Here is a 21,395-nt window from a genome sequence, read left to right on the forward strand (position 1 = left end):
GACCATTAGCATCTAGCTCTAAAATGAATAAAGAGTTTTGATCATTTTAATATTTAAAGCTTGACTCTTATGTAGTTATATTGTGTACTAAGACCAACTGAAAATGTATGTAAAATAGGTTAATTTACAATGTAAATTAGATTTCGCTAGGATAAATGTGATATTTGGCTGGCGCAATCAAGAGTTACACTATAACTGCACTTTTTAACAAATGCATGTTTGTAGATCTGCTAAGTTTTCTGTGCAAGTTAAAATTTGCTTTATTCTGCACAACGTGGGCGGTGTTTGTGCAAAAGATGGATATGTTTATGTGGAATATTCTAAAATCAGTACTTTGAGTGGGAACACTTCCTCTTTGTGAAGTTTATAAACTAATTTCGATGTTTATAAACTAATTTTAAGAAGATCACATGCTTATGATTGACCAAAGCTGGTCCCGCATTAGCTATCACACAATTTACCAGTCAGACGAATCCAAACGTACATAAATAAGTAGATTTCCTTACCTTAGTCATCTTTGTTTTGAAGAATCCCCCCATCCACCCCTCTTCCTCCCCCTGTTTCCTAGATTAATCCAGGACAGGTCAGCTCAGTGGTTAGCACTGTTGCCTCACAGCAAGAAGGTCACTGGTTTGAGTCCCGGCTGGGCCAGTTGGTGTTTCTGTGTGGAGTTTACATGTTCTCTCCGTGCTCGGGTTGTTTCCCCTCGGATATTCCGGTTTCCTCCTACAGTCCAAAGCATCCGGTATAAGTGAATTGAATAAACCAAATTGACACAGTATATGAGTGTTTTAGCACTGGGCTTTCACCGCATAAACATGTTTATATAGTTGGCAGTTCAATTTGCCGTGGCAAACCCTAATAAATGAATAGGCCAAAAGACTGAATTCAAGGGAGCTCTCAAGACCTACCAGAGCTCAGACTCCCCTTTTTCACAGTGAAACGATAGGGAGCCCTGGGCTTGAGGATCTTCAGAGCTCAGGGCTCTCTTCTGGGACAGCATACCAGACATGCTATATTATTAATAATCAGCTAAGTGTGAACTCTTGAAATGAATGTTGCAGTTTCGTTTATTTGTTTTATTATCATTTTTTTTATTGCATTGGCTAGTGCCCCCTCAGTGTTATCAAGTTCAAACATGCTGCACTGGTATCGCATGCAAACCCAACAAGTTTTGTGGGCAACAAGTTTCCCCCAAACAATAAGTTTCCCCCAAACAATTAGCCTAATAGAGGTCTATTAGTGGTGTGTCCCAACAAAGTCATGGAGTGTGGAAGAGGAAGTGTTAACATCTGGGCAGCTGGCTTATGGCGTGGCACTGAACTCTCTCTCTCTCTCTTCCTCTCATGTTGAGTGAAAACAAACATGACTCTCATGTTTTTGCCTGCTGTATCGGGGTTGAGAAGGTTTGTCTGGCTGCTCAGCACGCTTTGCCTCTCTGACGTCCCAGTCTGGTTATTGGGGGTCAGGAATGTGCTGTTTGTTTGATTTGCATCATGTTGTGTTCCCCAACATGAAACGGAACTCATTAGGAGAGTAATGTGGAGTAGAACTGTCATGCGATTCAACTTGACTGGAAATACATCTAGGCTGAGTTAGACGTGAACCAAATCGATCCTCATAAAAACTTTGTGTTTATTATCACGATGATGATGAACAGATTTGTCTGGGCTCAATCAACTCTATTTCTGAGGGTTTAATATGACAGATTAATGACATGTAGAATAAGTGTGTAACTTCTGTGTCACTTTGTTGTACACTGCCTAACAAAAGTCTTGTCGCTTATCCAAGTTTTAGCAACAACAAATAATAACTTGACTTCTAGTTGATCATTTGGTATCATAAGTGGCTTATATGAAAGGCAAAGGCCTCTAGATTACACTTATTTTACCAAAATAAAGCATGATCATGCCTTGATTTTTAATTATTTAATTAGGACAGTAAGGTCTGACTTTGCTTAGACAAAAGTCTTGTCACTTAACAGAAATAACGTACAGAATAGAATATAAAGTCATGGTGCAGTGGAAAAAGAATTAATATTGTGTATGACTCCCATGAGCTTGGAGGACTGCATCCATACATCTCTGCAATGACTCAAATAACTTATTAATAAAGTCATCTGGAATGGCAAAGAAAGCATTCTTGCAGGACTCCCAGATTCAATAAAATTCATCTTCAATGGTTCCTTCATCTTACCCCAGACATGCTCAATAATGTTCAAATCTGGTGACTGGGCTGGCCAATCCTAGAGCATGTTGACCTTATTTCCTTTTAGGAACTTTGATCTGGAAGCTGAAGTATGAGAAGGAGTGTTAACCTGCTGAATAATTTGCCCTCTCCTGTGGTTTGTAATGTAATGAGCACAAATGTATTAATACCTCAGACTGTTGATGTTGCCATCCACTCTGACGATCTCTTGCTCACCCCCATACTGAATGTAACCCCAAACTATGATTTTTTCTCTTTACCCAACTTGACTGATTTCTGTGAAAATCTTGGGTCCATGAGAGTTCCAATAGGTCTTCTGCAGTATTTGTGATGATTGGGATGATTGGGTTATCAACTAGAAGTCAAGTTATTATTTGTTGCTCTTACAACTGGGATCGACGACAAGACCTCTTTTTTTTTTACTATTATGCTTGATTTAACCCCATTTTTTTCTGAATGGTTCCATGAACAGTACAGTTGAAAGCAAAATTGCTCACTCACTCGCTCACTCACTTTTCTTCTGCTTGATTTAGGGGTCGCCGCAGTGAAATAAGCCACCAGTTACTCTGGCATATGTTTTATGTGGTGGATGTTCTTCTAGCTGCAACCCAGCACTGAGAGTACACAAACATGTGAACCCCTAGTGCTGAGAAACACCCACATACACTCATACACTACAGCCAATGTAGTGCCATTGCAATGAAATTGATAAACCCATGAAGCATTACGCTTTAGGCACGCTAAGGGTGTGCTTTTTCTCAAAGCGACCTGATTGGTAGAATTTTTTTCTTTACTCAAAAATCATTTTAAAGTATTTTAAATGTGGGTCAAGATAGGCCAAACTTACGTGGCCCACAATTTTTACATCTGGGCCAAATACTACATTTTACATCTGGCCCAAATCTTGTGTTCCGCCTTAAAGACAGTGCCATCTCTGCCAAATCCGGGTCATGTTTGGCCCATGCTGTATTCCAGTGCTGAATGAATGCCTGCTGTGCCAGCTTAATGCAAAATTTGGGCCAGAATTCTTTGCTACCTGGGATTAGATATAACTTCTTTCTTTTGATTCAACGGTATTGATAAACACATGACCACGGCAACTTAGGGCCCTTTTTCCTAAAATAGCAAAAGTGGATTTGGACATGCCCTTAGAGCTTTTGTACCATGTGCTTTAGACATCACACTTAGATTGTTAAAATACTGGTAATAATGGTTTATCCAAGTTTTCCTTCTTATATTTTAACCTGATAATAAAGTATGTAATTATGCAGTGCCTTTTTCACTGCTTATGCTATTATGAAACATGTCACATGCTTTATTCTGTGTTAGAAGCCACATAATTTTACAGATGGACTCATTTTAAGCACTCAACTTAAGCTATGAAGTATGTTTGTATGTAAAAATGTCATTACATGTGATATTTGCACATGCTTTCAAGTCTAACATTAGAAACATTAACTACAAAAAGGCCATAGTTCACAGAGAAACTACACGAACAGCTGTCAATATCGCAGAATAATTATTTCTGATTTTACTATCATGTCAAGATATTGCATGTGACATTTTGCATAGTTTGCCAGAGAGCTATGGTTTTCTGTAGTAAACTGTGTACCAGCTGAACACTGCTGGAGATTCATAGCTGGCTTTATATAATAATGCATACGAAAATCACATGCGATTTATCATTCAGCCCCACCACATGTCTTTTTTTGCTGGTTGCTGGTTCATTTTTTTTCATAAAACTGCAACCTTTTAGCTGTGAGTCACCGTGCAGCCCCAAAATTATTAGCCTTAAAAGTATTAGATTATTTTACCAATATTTCTCAAGTGATGTTTTGAAAAGCAAGGCCATTTTCACGGCATTTCACAGAATTCCCAATAGTAATACATAATTTAATAATATATATAATATAACAATGTAATTTTTTTTTCTGGAAAAAGTCACATTTCTTTACTAACTAAATCAGTTTTTCATTTTAAAAAAGTCATTTTTTGAGGTCAATTTTATTAGCCCCCTTAAGAAAAAAAAATTCAGTTTGGAATTGTTTGCTTCAGTTATTATGTTTTGCTGTGAAAATAGAGACATATCTTGTAAAATGTTTCTTTTTATGATCTCAAGAACAGTTTGACCTGCAGTTAGGGACTAACCTAACTAATTAACCTAACTGCCTAGTCAACTTTATTAAGCCTTTAAATTGCATTTTAAGCTGAATAATAACGCATTGCAAAATAACTAGTAAAATATTGTGTACTTTTATCATGGCAAAGACAAAATAAATGAGTTATTAAAATTTGTTATTAAAAATTTAAATAACTTAAGTTTTAAAAAATGTGATGAATAACTCTCTTTATTAAACAACACTTGGGAATTATTCCTAAAGACAGGATTTTACAGGATGACCATTTATTTTGCCATCAACTCTATATAGTTGTGTTAATGCAAAAAAGTAAAATAATAACTATAAACTCAGGCAAATATAGTTTCTTAGAGGAGAATAAATGATTAAGTAATTAACAGCATGCATGTGATGCTCTAAAAACTATTCAAAAACTTTAGTTAGGGCACTAAAGTATTGCTTAAAAGTTGAATGACATTGCATAAAATATCAGACCAAGTGTAAATGTCAAACAAACTATGCTAAGAATTTTTCTCAGAACTAGTTTCTCTATTTTGGCCCTAAGTGTGAAAACATTCCAGGCCTTCATGTTGTTTATACCAAATTCTGACCAAACCATATGAATTTCATCAAGATTCACCAGACCAAGCTAATGAATGTCAGTGAAAATCCCAGCAGAATTCTGAAAAATCTGAAATACTCAGAGCAGCCTCTTTGGCACCAACACTGACCAGTCTTGGTTTAAACTTTAGCAGAGCCATTTAACCATGTCGACATGCCTAAATTAATGAATTATTTAGAGGTTTTATTGCTATTATACACTGCCAATTTCTTTTTACTGTATCATATATATACACAACACTATAAGAATATACTACACAATTTACTAGCAGTGCTGTCAGTTTAAAACATGTCATTTTATTAATATTTATAAATAAGTTTGTGAGGTCATGAAGTGTACAAAAAACTTACAAATATGTATTATGTTTCAAAATTCTTGTTAATGCAGTTATATCATAGTCAATATTATTAGGTATTACAATAACTATAATTCTTGCGATATTTCCTAGAAATGCAATTTTTATTGGCTGTTTTTAAAAAAATATTTATTTATATATAATGATCATAATAAACCTGTGTGTGTATGCGTTAATTAATTCAATTTCAGTTAAAAAAATACTGAATGATTGTGATTGTTTACTAAGATTATGTATATTTCTATGAGAATTCTATGAGACCATTGTACCAGTCGCACTGAGACATTTCAAATGATAACTAACATGATGGAAAAAAATCACTTGCATTGATGTAGAACAGGGGTGTCAAACTCCAGGAGCGCCGCAGCCCTGGACAGTTTAGTTCCAACCCTTACCTGTAGGTTTCAAACAAGCGTGAAGGACTCTATTAGTTTAATCAGGTGTTTAATTAGGGTTGGATCTAAACTGTGCAGAGTTGCGGCCCTTCAGGAACTGAGTTTGACACCTGTGATATAGAACATTCATATTTTGAGATGACCATTCTGTGTGATTTGGATGAAGAGGAGGCTGAGTCAAAAGAAGGGAGTGCAGGAGAGGCTTCAAATGTAAATGAAGGAATGAAGAGGAGTGAGCTTTCCTGCATTTCCACTTGGTGTGGGTGTGAAGGCAAATGTCTGTGTTTATATACCCTGTTTGTATTGGCCAGATGTGGATGCATAAAGTATCTGAGATTTCTCAAATCTTACTGTTTCTTCGGTCTACCACGTGGCCATCATGCGTCTGGAGCAATCCTCATGGCTGTTCTTTCTACAGAGATCTCATCACTTTGATTGTGCGTACCAACTTAGATGTGATTCGAGAATCTTCTCATTGATGGGGGCTACTCCCAGTCGCTTCCATATGTCGTCGTTCATAATATGGTCCCATCGTGTTATTCCTAGACTCCAGCGAAGCATCTTCATAGTATTTAGACCCTGTTCATGTGTGGTAAGGGCGGGCCAACATTCAGAGCCATACAGGGCTACTGGGTGGATGACCGTTTTGGTAATTTTTTCTTTGAGACAGTCCGGCATCCTTTTGTCGCAAAGGACGCCAGTAGCCTGTCGCCATTTCAGCCAAGCTGCATTTTTTCTTACTCAGAAATCAAAGGTGATGCTCCCATTGCTGCTCCCATCGCTCTTCTGTCTTTTTTTCAATTCATCTTTATTCATCTCGTCAAAGCAGCTTAAGTTCTAGTAAATTGAATATGAAGATGTGTTGAAGAGCAAATTAATTGATGCGCAGCTCCACAAGTCCCAAACCAAGCAAGCCAGTGGCGACAGCGGCGAGGAACAAACTTCACTAATTGACGAAAGTGAAGAAAAAAACCTCGAGCAGGCTCAGTTGGGCATGACTATTTCTCCTCTTGCCAAACTTCCTGTGCAGAGCTGCCGTCTAGGCTTGGAGGCTGGAGAACGTTGGATGTCCATCGTGGAGAAGCTGCAGGTGTGAGTAGGTGATCAGCGCGTGTACAGGCTGGTCTACAAGATCAACGCAGAGACTCTTCTGTCACTGGGTCTTTCAGGAATCAGTCTCATGCTCTCCACTCCTCTATGACCACCACAGCATCTGCTCAGGATACGGCCTGTTCCAGGGTTATGGAGACCTCTAGAAGTCCTCTATGGTTAGCATCATCTCTTCAAAGGCCATGGATTACATCTTCTTAAGCTGTTCATTGTCAATTGTGATGATGCCATCCATTTGGGGACCACCTTTCAGATATTCGATCTTCTTGATGTTGAGCCTCAGACCATACTCACCAAGCTTTGTTTTTCCTAGCTTGGTGTTCATTTGGGTCTCTACCTGGTCTTTGCTGATGAGGAACACGTCATTGGCAAAAAGGAGTGACAAAGGGTGGGGCAGCTGGAGGTGGACCGTAATGGTGTCCATGCAAAGGACGAAGAGTAGTGGTGACATGGCTGATCCTTGGTGTACTCCGACGCTGATTGGAAAAGGAGGTGACAATCTGCCTGCGCATCAGATTGTGCTGTTGACATTCTTATAGAGAAGCCTGATCCACTCAACGTATGCCTCAGGGACTCCATGCGATTGTTGGGAGCAAGGTTATAATAGTTTTAGATTTTTTATTAGTTTTAGTTTTAATTTCTTTTTGACTTTTTGTTTTCAAATTCAGTTAGTTTTAATTAGTTTTTAGTGGCAGATTTACTAGTTTTTATTAGTTTCAATATTTTGAAATTGCTTAGGTTTAGTTTAGTTTTTATTAGTTTCAGTATTAGTTTTTTTTTTCTAAATAAGCATATGCATTAAGTGCAAAATCATCAAAATAAATATTGTATAATAAAACAAATTTTTGAAATGTATTCAGAGGACACATGACTACTATCATCTATCACTGCCATCTACCCATCGTCAAATTCAGATACAACAGCCCACAAAATAGGAGCCCTAAGTAAAATATGTGTGCAAGGTTGTGTCTGAGGTTAGATAAACAGTATGGGAAGTTCAGATCTTTAACGCGAACCGGATCTTTTGTGACATTCGTCTCATGTAAGGACTCAACATACCAAAATTATGTAGTTAGCAATCAATTTCAGTCAGTTAGAACCAAGATCTGAAAAATTTCTTACAGTTAATTTTTGCAACCCAAATAAAGCATGATTGCCTTATTTAAATTCCAATACGACTTTCCGTTATGAAATAGGTTTTTCAACCAGATCCTCTTATTTAAGCTCTCTGTTTACCGGTGCTGCAGTTGTTCAAGTTTAGTTCAGTCACAGCTGGCTTTCATGTACTGTTTGCGTTCGGTTCAGTGAATTACGCATGCGCAGTATTATCGGTTCACCTCTCCTCAAATCTGATCTCAGTGTACTGCTCTATTAACTAAATAACCCAGTATATATTAGTGTCAGAGGGGGGTAACAGGCATGTTAAAAAGTAAGGAGTTTGTGGATAAGAGTGCTTAGTGAAGGCGTGAATCATTTCAAATGATTCAGTCCGATTTGGTGAAGTAGTTTAACCGGTTCACTTAGTAGATTTGGTTAAAAAGATTTGTTCGCGATCACTAATACAGAAATAAAATTTGCTGTTATTTGGCACAGATGTGTTAAAGTAATAATTTTAAATCTCTGTATTTAATGCTGTCACCGTGCTGCTGCCATGCCCACTCATGTGGGAGCAACAGCGAGGACTGACTGGAGGAGGCTCAGCTTAGTCTGGCCAATGGCATCAGGATTACAGACTCTGAGGTGCCGTACGAGTCAAACATCTGCAGCGCGAAGTAAATAGATTTACTTCTAAAAGGCATACAGTAAGATTATGTATTAAATACATTTACAAAGACAAAAGTGAAAGTCGTTTTTGCTATAATTTTAGTTAGTTCCAGTTAGTTTTGTATATACACAATACAGTTTCAGTTAATTCTAGTTTTTAAAAACTCGTTTTAATTTTTTTTTTCAGTTAACAAAAAAGATTTTAGTTTTCGTTTTTTCGTTTGTTTTCATTAACTATAATAACCTTTGTAGGGAGTGCCACATGAGGCTGTCGAAAGCCCTTTTCAAGGTCTAGGAAGACAATACAGTGTGTACCAGTTTGTTCTTCTCCCTATGTTTCTCCAGTAGGAGGTGGGCAGCGTGGATGGAAATGTGTTGTATAAATAAACTCGCCTTGCCTATTAATGATTATTTTTAAGTATTATTGATTCAGTTTTTTTTGTTTGTTTGACAAAAGTATCCAAGTACTTTTCGGGTCCACCAAATATGTTTTTTTGACATCGGATATGCAGCGGTCTATACCTCAACAAAGGTCGCCTATAAAATTCAGTGTTGTTTTGTAAAAAATACCTCAGTTCCCTGTTATTTCTATTTCTCAAGTCCAATGTTGGTTTAGTAAAAGTATTTGACATTTATGAAGCAAATGGGAAAAGATTCCACAACAAGCATTTAAACGGCTCTTTAATAATTCAATTTAATGTGGTCAACCACAGTGTTTCTTTTACTGAAATGTTGAGAATTTTTATATCCCTACATTCCCCAACATAAAGTCATCTTGGTGTCGGTTGCATTTGAGTTGGGGTACTTTTTAAAGTGCTCTGTAAAATTGCTTGGCAACTTTTATTCGCTGCTTTGAATTGTATTGAAACAGAAATATGAGTTTCTGATCATTACGATTCAGATTTCTCATGCTATGTGTGCGTGTCTGTGTGTGGTGTAACTGTATATGCTTGAAATGCTTAGCAACCAAAAGAAAATAAAAGTTGTTATCATGGTACACAATCAGAGTAACTGCCAACAGACGTTAGATTTAGTCTAAGATGAAGCGCTACAAAAAAAGTCTTTAGCTCAATTCCTGGAAATCCTTGCCAGTTTGATGATTAGCGTTGCAAGGGTGGGACAGCTTTGTGTCTGACCTTTTTAAGCAAATAACAAAAGCATGACACTGATTAGAAGCCATTACCCTGATGAAATTGTCAGTGGCAAGCGTTTAATGTGTTTTTTGAGCACAGAAAGTCAGTATTAGCTAGAGATGAAATTATAAAGTTGTTGTTTTATGAGAGTTTTAGAAAAACATACAGTGTGGATGTCATTTGTACACTGCAAAAAAATGATGGTTTCCTCATCAGTCCGTCTTGTTGTCCTAACACAAATTGTTTGTTAACCTTATTATTTGTTACAAATTTAAGTGGATTAAACATAAAACAATTCAGTTGTTCCCCAAAAACCTCAAGATTTGTGTTGTTTCAGCTCATTTGAAATAAGTAGCTTGCATCAAGCAGCATCTTTTTGAGTGTAGATATAAGTGCTTTGTCAGAAAGCGACTGCTATGGGTTTATAAATACACATACAGTATGGTTGCATCACTTAGGTGTTAATGTAACTGGTAATAACTCTACAAGATTTATAGATAACAACGACTTAGTCTTGTCCTTGTGGATACCCAGATCTGAAATGTGTGATTCAGAATGAGGGGGTTGTTATTGGGTTTGCGTGTTTCTAAACATTGTAGTCATCCTGACTTGGTTATCTCACTAACTTACTGTACATTTGCCAGAATTTACCGCACTGGCCAAGATTTAATTTCAGACACCACATGCTTACTGTATTAAGCATGAGATGCTGCAAAAACACACACGCTGGCACGCACGCACGCACGCACGCACGCACACACACGCACACACACACGCACGCATGCACACACACACACAAAATACAGGAAGTAAAAGTCAGAATTGACAACTATTTGCTAATGCAATTTTTGTTTAACTTTATTGACTTTAATATGATGCTTTGGGTCAGGGTTAGAAATTAACAGCGCTTTGTGGTAGATATTCCAGTAAAATGAACAATGAAATGCTAAACTAATTCAAGAAGAGGTCACTGAACCATACGTGCTAATATGATACAGTGTGGACCAACATATCTGTCAGTGTTGCTAAAATATGTCATTGAAAAAAAAAAAGTTTTTACACTAGTTAGTTGTGTTTGAGTAAAAATGTTTTGATTTGTTTTATGATGATTTTTGATTATGATATTTATTTAGAATTTTGTCATTTAGAACATTTTTGGTGCATAAAAATAGCATTTACATTACTTTTTATACAACTCAATACCAACGTGTTTGCTTCATAAAAGTTACAAAATTCTAAATTTATTTGTCACATACAGAGTCAGTCACAGTATGATATGCAGTGAAATGCTTACACAACCACTCATGACCTTGAAATAGTAACAACAATAACAAAATAAAATAATAATTATAACAATATAATCTAAACCATGTAGAAATAGAAGTTATGCAATAGTAAATAAAAGCAAATATAAAATATTTAAATATAGATATAGAGTAAGTGGCTGTAGAAAAAAAGTACAAAGTATAAAAATTTATAAAAGAGCTAAACAAAAACATGGAAGAATTCAATATTTGGTGAAAACTCGTTTTCAGTCACAATAAATATTCACCAAAGAAAACTCTAAATGAGTTTTTTTTTATCAGATGCTATTAGTCCTTATTATAGAACAAAGCAAATATGAACATTTACTCAAATTCATATGTTAAAAATCCAGTAAATCCAGAGAAACTTGTTTTATTGTGTAAATTATTGCTATATCTTTGCAAATCTGTAATTCTGTTTCATAAAAATAACAAATAAGTTTGTTTACATAGATTTTTATACAGCTCAGTACCAATGTTTTCACATCATAAAAGTTTAGAAATCAATATTTGGTGAAATAATTTCATTCATTCATTCATTCATTCATTCATTTTCCTGTGGCTTAGTCCCTTTATTAATCCAGGGTCGCCACAGCGGAATGAACTGCCAACTTTTCCAGCATATGTTTTGCACAGCGGATGCCTTTCCAGCCGCAGCCCAGTACTGGGAAACAACCAAATACTCATTCACACACACTCATACACTACGGACAATTTTGTTTACCTAAATCACCTATAGCGCATGTCTTTGCACTGTGAAGGTAACCAGAGTACCAGGTCAGAACACGGGAATAACATGCAAACTCCACACAGAAATGCTAACTGGCCCAGACAGGACTCAAACCAGAGACCTCCCCATCCCCCCCGCCCCACCTTAATTTTCAGTCACAGCAAATTAAAACACTTTTTTTTTTTTTTACTGACCAATTTTCGGAAAAAAAAAAAAAGAAAATGTTTAATGGATTTTATTAAATTGTATTAGTCCTTTATGCAACAAAACTAATGTTTTTTAATATTTACTCAAATCCATAGATTAAAAATCAAGTAAATCCAGAGAAACTTCTTTTATTATGTAAATAACTAAAGATATTTCTTTCACATTTTGTAATTTAGAATGTTTTTGTTGCATAAAAATAACAAAAAAATATGTGTACCTTTTTAAACAACTCAATGCCCATGTTTTCACTTAATAAATAAATATTTATCATTTATCAAATTATCTATTAATCAACATTTAACAATCATTATTTGAATATGATCAACAATAATGATTTTTCCATCACATTAATCTTTAAACCGATAATTTACCTACAACTTAAACAGTATGCGTTATTGGTTTCAGTTGATAGACAGTGGTCTAACTGATTCATAGAAGTGGTGAAATTAATAATTAATAAATACTAATAACTACTAAAGAGATGGTTCTCCCCAAAAACAATTCTGCCATCGTTTACTGTCTCTTCACTTGTTTCAAGTCAAGTTGAGTTTCTATGGTTGAATACAAAATAATATATTTTGGAAAATTATGGTAACTGGCACCCATTGATGTCCTTGTAGTAGTGAAGTCAATGGGTGCCAGCATTCCTCAAAATATCTTCTTTGGTGTTAAACAGAAAAACGAAACTTTAAGGTGTAAAACCACATGAGCTAGATTAACACTCGCTTTGAATGTTATCACTTGATTGAATAGGCATTATCAGTGGTTATCAGCTGATAGATATGGGCCAGTAGGCACTCAGAAGGCTGTTATTATTTATCCACATGGTTAATCAGTTATATTAATAGAGAAACTACAGATCCAGACCTGTTTTTACATTACTGTGACGATTGGGTTTAGGATTGGGGTAGGGGTAGACATTAATAAAATACAATTCATTTGAAATTTAATAAATAATATAAATAATTCTCATTATTATTTCCGGCCGCAGCCACATGTGATCTATAGCTGATCATGTGGATGGATGATAACAGCCTTCTGAGCCTACCAGTAGGCGCAGAAGGCCCCTACTGGCCCATGTCTATCAGTTGACAACCACTGATAACGCCCGTCTTCTTAATTTTAGGGGTGAACTTTAGAATTTAATCAAAGGGACAGCCTAAAATGTTAATATTCAAAAACTAAAATTGAAATAATCCAGTGGTTTTAAACTTAGCACAATAATAACAATAAAAAAATAACAGAATTATATGAATAAAATACAATGAATGGGTAATTTAACAGATGATAGAAATAATTCACGTTAATTTCGAGCCACAGCTGTATGCCTTCTAGCAACAATCCTGATTTTGTGTTTATTTTCTGTGTGATTTTTGCCTTTTATCATTGGTCACGTTCAGCCTATTTCAGTGTCCAGCACATGTATGCAATGTATCCTGACGATTGCCTCAGATTTTTTAGCCGTAGTCGCTTCTTGGTGTTCCTGTGTCGGCCGGTAGAGGGCACTGCAATGTGAGACCTTCATTCAACTTGGTCCTAAAACTTGTCTCTGAAAGTAGTGAGAAATCTGAAACATAACATTCAATAGTTTGGAAGAGTTTAGTTTAGTATTTTAACAACTATTTGTATATAGATTTAACTCTATTTTACTGCTGACTATAGATTAGTGATTAGTGAATCATTCGTTCATTCATTCATTCATTCAATATTGTTCAGCTGTACATTTGCCTAGGGTGTTGAGTTGTCTCTGGGATTATTATTATTATTTTTTTGAACACTGCATATACTGTATGCATAATTACTGTAACGGTTTCCATATTTTGTGATTCACAGGTGTTTTCCATTTATTTACAGTTGTTAATTGCATTATATTACCTTTATCTCTGCTCTGTCGACTTTTGATGTTGAAAATTGAAAAGTAGTTTTAAGTAATCTAATGTTTAAGAAATGATAAATAGAAAAATAAGTCTGTAAAGCACCAGAAAATGTACTGGCAGTTTATTACAAGGTTTTTGTACTGTAATATACAACAACAAACCCAGAGAACATATCACTTTAAACAATTGAAAAAGTTCTTAAAAGTCACTTTTTTCTAACTCTTCAAGGTTAAAAGTTGTTGAAAGAAAGATTAAGATCTCATTATACATTTCAAAAGTAAAAATAAACGGGAAGAAATTAAAAACATGCATCACAAAATACAAAAAACTGCTAATTTATGCATATTTTTACACTCAAAAGATGATTTATGCTGCATGTTCAAAATGCTTATTTAAAACGAGCTCAAAACACAATTCTGGAGATTTAATTTTGGAAAACTTAATTATTTTATGTTTAATCCACTTAAATTTGTTACCTTAACTTAATCGATTTGTGTTGTGACAGCATGAAAGAATTGTTTGGAACCCTGCATTTTTTTACAGTGTACAGTACATACCCATGATGTACCCATTGCAGTCTGCCCTCCTCACATTTGCCCATTCTGTGTTTACTTACCAGAATCAGAACATAAACACTCCACCGGCTCCACTGTAATCAGCTGGTTATGTACACAAGTAATTTAGTCATTTCATGGAGTGTTTAAAGGGATTTCGCATTCCAGACAGCTGAGTAAAACACCCAGAGTACAGTAATGTAGCTGCCTTCTTCAGAAATAGTTTTTGGATATTGTGTTTATTATTTTGTGATTTATCTTTTTGAGTTATATTTTTAAGATCTTGTACATTTTTTATTTTCAATAATGTGGTTTATATTAGTATACTTTGTGATAAGTTGGACATCATAATATATTAGACTTTTTTAAATTATTTTTTTATTAAATAATCTTTTGGGTTTTGTTTTATTATAGAATTGTACATTTCATTATTTTATATTATTTATTTTTCACAGAATTTATTTTTATTTTATATATTTTAATTTACAAAGTTTTTACTTTACTCTAGAACTATATATTTCTTTTAATTTATTATAGATTATTTTTTCTATTATATTGCCTTTTTGTTCTATTTTATGGTTATTTTGACTTTTTTTTATTATTTTTTTGCAGAATTAGGTCAGTAATATACACTCACCGGCCACTTTATTAGGTACACCTTACTAGTACCCAGTTGGACCCCCTTTTTGCCTTCAGAACTACCTTAATCCTTTGTGGCAAAGATTCAACAAGGTACTGGAAATATTCCTCAGAGATTTTGGTCCATTGTGACGTGATAGCGTCACGCAGTTGCTGCAGATTTATCCTGCTGGAAGTAGCCATCAGAGGATGGGTACACTGTGGTCATAAAGGGCTGTGCCATTGACACGATGGTCAATTGGTACTAATGGACTTAAAGTGTGCTTAGAAATATGCCCTACACCATTACACCACCACCACCAGCTTGAACGGTTGATACAAGGCAGGATGGATCTATGCTTTCATGTTGTTGACACCAAAATTTGATCCTACCATCCGAATGTCACAGCCAAAATTGAGACTCATCAGACCAGGCAATGCTTTTCTATTTTCTATTGTCCAATTTTGGTGAGCCTGTACGAATTATAGCCTCAGTTTCCTGTTCTTATCTCACAGGAGTGGCGCCTTTCTATCAGCTCGAACCAGTCTGGCCATTCTCCTCTGACCTCTGGCATCAACAAGGCATTAGCACCCACAGAACTGCCGCTCACTGGATATTTTCTTTTTGGACCATTCTTTGTAAACCCTAGAGATGGTTGTGCGTGAAAATCCCAGTGAAGCAGCAGTTTCTGAAATACTCAGACTTAGAATACTCAACTATGCCACGTTCAAAGTCACTTAAATCACCTTTCTTCCACATTCTGATGCTCGGTTTGAACTGCATCAGATCGTCTTGACCATGTCTACATGGCTAAATGCATTGAGTTGCTGCCATGTGATTGGCTGATTAGAAATTTGTGTTAACAAACAGTTGTACCTAACAAAGTGGCCAGTGAGTGTATTTCTTGTATTTTTCTATAAGTCAGACTTGTCATCATTTATTTCATATGTATATATTAAATGCATAAATTAATCATTTCCTCTAGTTCTGTAACCACATCTTAGTGATGCTATAAATGTGCATAAACCTAGTAAGAAAATGTGTAAAACTCCCTGGTGATTTGCAAAAAGGAAAACACCTCCTGAGTTCTTCTCCTGTCTGACGGAGTCTTATTCTCTCGCTCCTCTTCCTGTCTAAAGAAAAGGAGGATGACAGAGACGGGGGTTAAAAGTTGCACAGAAAGCATGAGAGACTAAACTGTTGCTTTCTTCTAGTTCAGCTGACCTTTAGCCCAAATAAAAGGTGTGATAACTGAGGCCGGTCCAGTTTTGACTGAGGTTAATGTGAAAGGACCCCATGGCTTCCAGATGTCACACGACGCCAAGCTAAGAGTGAATGAACAACGTGAGGGGAAAAAACCCTGCAAATTTGCTGATTGTGTATTTTTGGGCTAACAGGAAAACATGCTAACAGGATATCCATAATTATTTCACCGTATGTGACCAAAACAGAAAGGTGTCAAAATAAGTCTCTCTTGTCAACTGTACAATTTGCTACTCTTGATTTTTGAGTGTTTTTTTCTAGTGCAAATATCTAAAAAAAAAAAGACTTACAGTAAATCAAGATCTAACATTATAAGCATAAGCAGTCACTTTATATAATCTTATTTGTTAATACTTTTTGTCTGAGAACAAGACTTTACATCTAATTTTTCTTAATGTATCTTATTTAAGATTTTAGTAAAAAACAAGTCAAAATTAAGAGTTAAAATGGCAGTGTTTGTTTATTTCTCAGAAATATGGTTCTACTACTGTATTTTGGTCATTTACTCAGCGAACATTTGAAAAAGCAAGATACATTGTTTAAAAACAAACGAGAAGTGTTCTTGACAAGCAAAACTTTCTTTTTCTCTAAAAATTTAAATAAGGTAAATTCAATTAAAATAGGTGGCACGGTGGCTTAGTGGTTAGTATTGTTGTCTCACAGCAAGAAGGTCGCTGTTTCGAGCCCGGCTTGGGCAGTTGGCATTTCTGTGTGGAGTTTGCGTGTTCTCTCTGTGTTCGCTTAGGTTTCCTCAGGGTGCTCTGGTTTCCCCCACAGTCCAGAGACATGTGCTATAAGTGATTTGGGTTAACAAAATTGACCTTAGTGTATGAGTGTGTGTGTGTGTGAATGTAAGAGTGTATGGGTGTTTCCCAGTACTGGGCTGCGCCTGGAAGGGCTTACGCTGCATAAAACATACTGGAATAGTTGGTGTTCATTCCGCCATGATAAACAAGGGACTAAGCCGAAGCAAAACGAATGAATGAATGAAATTAAATTACAACTTCTAAAGAAGATTTCTAAATATCTATCAAAATAGGCATCATGTATATTCAGATGTGTTTGATTATGTATCAAAATGAATCAAGCTTAAAACAAAATACTTATAGCTTTATTATCTATCGTCTAGGGAGCAATCTGAATGCCAGTTGAGTCAAAAATAATCTTGGCAACTTTTGATTTTCATTCACAAATGAAAATGTTGTTCTTACCAGTTGATAAATAAAATAAAATAAAGAAATATTATAAATGTTTATATATATTTTATATAAAACTGATAATATAATTGTCTTAAATACCTATTAAATCCAGTATATCCAGATAAACTGAGGTCTCTTTGTGTTTTAAATAGTTATATGCACTGTAAAAATATCTGTAAATTAGCAGTTTTTTGTATTTTTGTTTTACTTTTATTTATGCTTTTTAAATTGCATTGTGAGACTTTGATCTTTCTTCCAACAACTTTTAGCCTTGAAAAGTTGAAAAAATGACTTTTACTGACATTTTTAATAGTTTTAAGTGACATATTATCTGGATTGGTGTTTTAAATTATGGTCCAAAACCTTGTAATAGACTGCCAGTACATTTTCTGTTATTTTACAGATTTATTTCTCTATATATTATTTCTTATAGATTTTATTATTTATAAAATATTAAAATGTCAATTAAAGTCACTTTATTAAACTGTAGAGCTGAATTTTCAATATCAAAAGTCGTCAGAGCAGAGATCAAGCTCCCCTAACGCAATTCACAACAGTAAATAAACAGAAAACACTTGTGAATCACAAAGAATAGAAACGGTTAATTAACAGATTTTTTTTTACAATGTATATAATATTATAAAAAAAACAAGCCATTTTGGTTGATAACCTTTGCATATTTCAACTGAAAAGCAATACAAAATTACAAAGTAAGAACCTAATTTTTAAAAAGTGAATGCAGCCCTATAGACCACAAAGTTTTCAGATGGATGCCCACTCCCGATGACTGTTTGTGGAAGCCCTTCCTGTTAAAACGCCCACTCATTCAGCCTCATCCTGTTCATCATGGAGGAAACAGGCCACGCTTGTTTTAATAACTTAGTGATTCACAAGTTAGAAGAACAAAAACTCCCTGCCAATGGCCCATCAATGTGATGATCGAATACCACAATTGCCATAACACAGTGAATCACCCTCCCACACCATTCCACCAGTATTTTTGGTGACCACACTGGACAACTGTGAACACTCTGAGTATTAGCGAGACGTACAGTATGCTAAATGGGGATGCCTTGGTACCAAAGCCCTGCTAAAGTCTGCAGGCAATTATGAGATGTTCTTTAGAGATTGGAGTGTAGCTGCTTGCCTTCCAGCTCAGGCAACTGATGACAGATTAATTTGAGTTCGGCTGGACTGGAGGCCCAGACGGCTGGAAATGGCGAGTGGCAGTGTGCGCGGATTTCCTGCCATGCTCTTTGCCTCCTGGAGAACATTCTCCCAGGAGAGGAATGAAAGGAGAACTGGGCTGAGTGCTTCCTCTGTGCGGGGCTGCAGCTGCTTGACTTTTTTTTTTATTTTGACAAGTGCTTTGTCAGCGTGCCACTGCAGCCCGAGCGGTTTTGCGAACACAATGGAAGTCCGACTCAGGCCAGAGAGCGAATAACACTTGAGCGTTCCTTAATGCTAACATGCCCTCAACATAAAGGCAAGGCAAGTTTATTTATATAGCACATTTCATACACAATGGTAATTCAAAGTGCTTTACATATCCCGTAATAAAAGAAACAAATATAGTAGTAGCTAAAGCCAGATTCACTCTGCTTTGACTGAACCCCTTTGAATTTGTAATTTATTTGATCCTAAAGATCTGAGTGATCTATTAGGTTTGTTTTCAGTGAGCATATCTGTAATGTATTGAGGTTCTAGGCCATTTAGTGATTTATAGACAATTAAAAATACTTAAAAGTTTATTCTGAATGTAACTGGGAGCCAGTATAAAGACCTGAGGACAGTTGTGATGTGCTCGGATTTTCTGGTTCTGGTCAGAATCCTGGCAGCAGTGTTCTGGATGAGCTGCAACTGTCTGACTCTGTTTTTGGGGAGGACAGTGAGAAGTCCATTACAGTAATCCACCCTGCTGCTGATAAAAGCATGAAAAAGTCTTCACTGGAAACAAAGCATCTAATTCTTGCAGTGTTTTTGAGCTGATTTATGCTGATTTTATGCTGATTTAGTTACTGCTTTGACATAACTATTAAAACTCAGATCTGACTTTAGAATAACACCAAGATTCTTGACCTTAGTTTTTGTTGTTTGACACCTAGAGCCAAGGTACGCATTCACCTTCAGAACCTCATCTCTGTTCCCAAATGCAATGACTTCAGTTTTCTCTTTGTTTAACTGAAGAAAGTTTTGGCACATCCAACTGTTCATTTCATCAATGCACTGGCAGAGGGTGTCAATGGGGATGAAGTCATTATGCAATAAGGCTCGTACATAAAAAAGTAACGTAACACAATAGAATGAATGAGTGTTCAATACTAAAGAAATGTTGGAAACTGTATCGGAAACAGTATTACAAGTTGAAAAATCAATTTATAGAAAATGCCCTGGAAGCAATTGTTTGTTTATGTCATGTACTTTCTGTAATTGATGATAACAAATGATGTTCACCTCGAAACTGTTTTGAATGGGCAGTTATGAACCCATGTCAAAGATTTTTACCTTTATGTCCCTTAATCTTCACACTCCTTTTGTATGAAGGCAGCTACATTCAAAAAACATAAATAATGCAAAATAACTGCTTGGTATCAGTTTATTTTGATGGTCCCTTTAACATCTTTTGTTGACTTTAAGTTACATTGCATCTACATGCCAACTAATTCTCAATAGGTTTAAAGAAGACCGTTGGGTTAGGGTTAGTGTAAGCTGACATGTACAAAGTTTCTTGTAGTCAGTTAAATGTCTGTTGAAGGAGCAGTATCAGCAGAAATTAAGCAGACAGTCTACTAATACTCAAATGAGAAGTAATTGGCATGTAGTTGCAATGCACCTTTTAGTCAGCAAAATAGGGACCATCAAAATACAGTCTTACCAAATGCTTAATTGCATTTTACTGCTAAAAGAACTGCCATTTTCTCTGGTTCTGCATGACGTGCAGTGGCCATGTGGTACAAGTTGTAGCTTTCAGAAGCTCCCATTGTATAAGTTATAAATCTCCTTATTATGGTAATTCCGATATGGGGTGAACACTTTTTTTATTTGGACTATTGCTACCAGAAATCAATTAGTAGTTCTGTCTTGAATTACATGATGCGAGTCATTAAAGATGGCGTGTGTTGGCTCGAGGCTGCAGGCCGAGTGCCTTAGTGTCCCACCAGTGACTATATACAGCCATATCGCACTGATACAAGTGTGATATTGCTTTTATACAACAGTTCGATGGCATGATTTATAAAAAAGTAAATCAAACACAGAGAGTCTCAAAAATCCTTTTGTACATGGAACTACTTCTGCCATGTTCTGGTCAGAACAGCAGAAACCATTGCTAATTCACCCACTTCACTTTAGAGCTAGTATTTGAATGATTCTCTAGCGTAATTTCTAAAGTGATAACAAAACTGGTGATTTTGCTCACAGTTTAAGATATAAGGCTGAACGGCATGAAATGCCATAAGTCTACAGAGATTTCCCAGTATTTCTCTGTTGCAATCAGGATATCGCAATAATTAACCCCGAAAAAGCCAAAGAAAAGCAAGCACTACCAGATTACTATGGTATAAATGCAGCACTACAACATACAAAAGAGAGAAATTGATTTAGAATGTCACTTACCTGTTTTATAATAATACTGTATGTTCAACTGTAGTTTGAAATTTATGCTGAATTTTTCTCCCCCAAGGACTTCTTATGTGGTCTCTGTCACCATCTTGTGGCGGAACGTCAACCGTCTTTGCTCTGCTCAGTATGACTGGCTAATGGCTGCCGATATTATAAATATTTAAAATAGGCACTATTCTTATAAATAAACTGCATAGTTGCAATCTAGACAACTACATTCTCACCTAAAAAAGCATCAAAAGTACATTATGTTGTCCAAAAGCTGCAATATTTGCAAGCTGTAGTGAGTTTATTGATCTGCTGTCACTGTATGTGAT

The sequence above is a fragment of the Danio aesculapii genome, chromosome 20, assembly GCF_903798145.1.
Source record: "Danio aesculapii chromosome 20, fDanAes4.1, whole genome shotgun sequence".
NCBI lineage: Eukaryota > Metazoa > Chordata > Actinopteri > Cypriniformes > Danionidae > Danio > Danio aesculapii.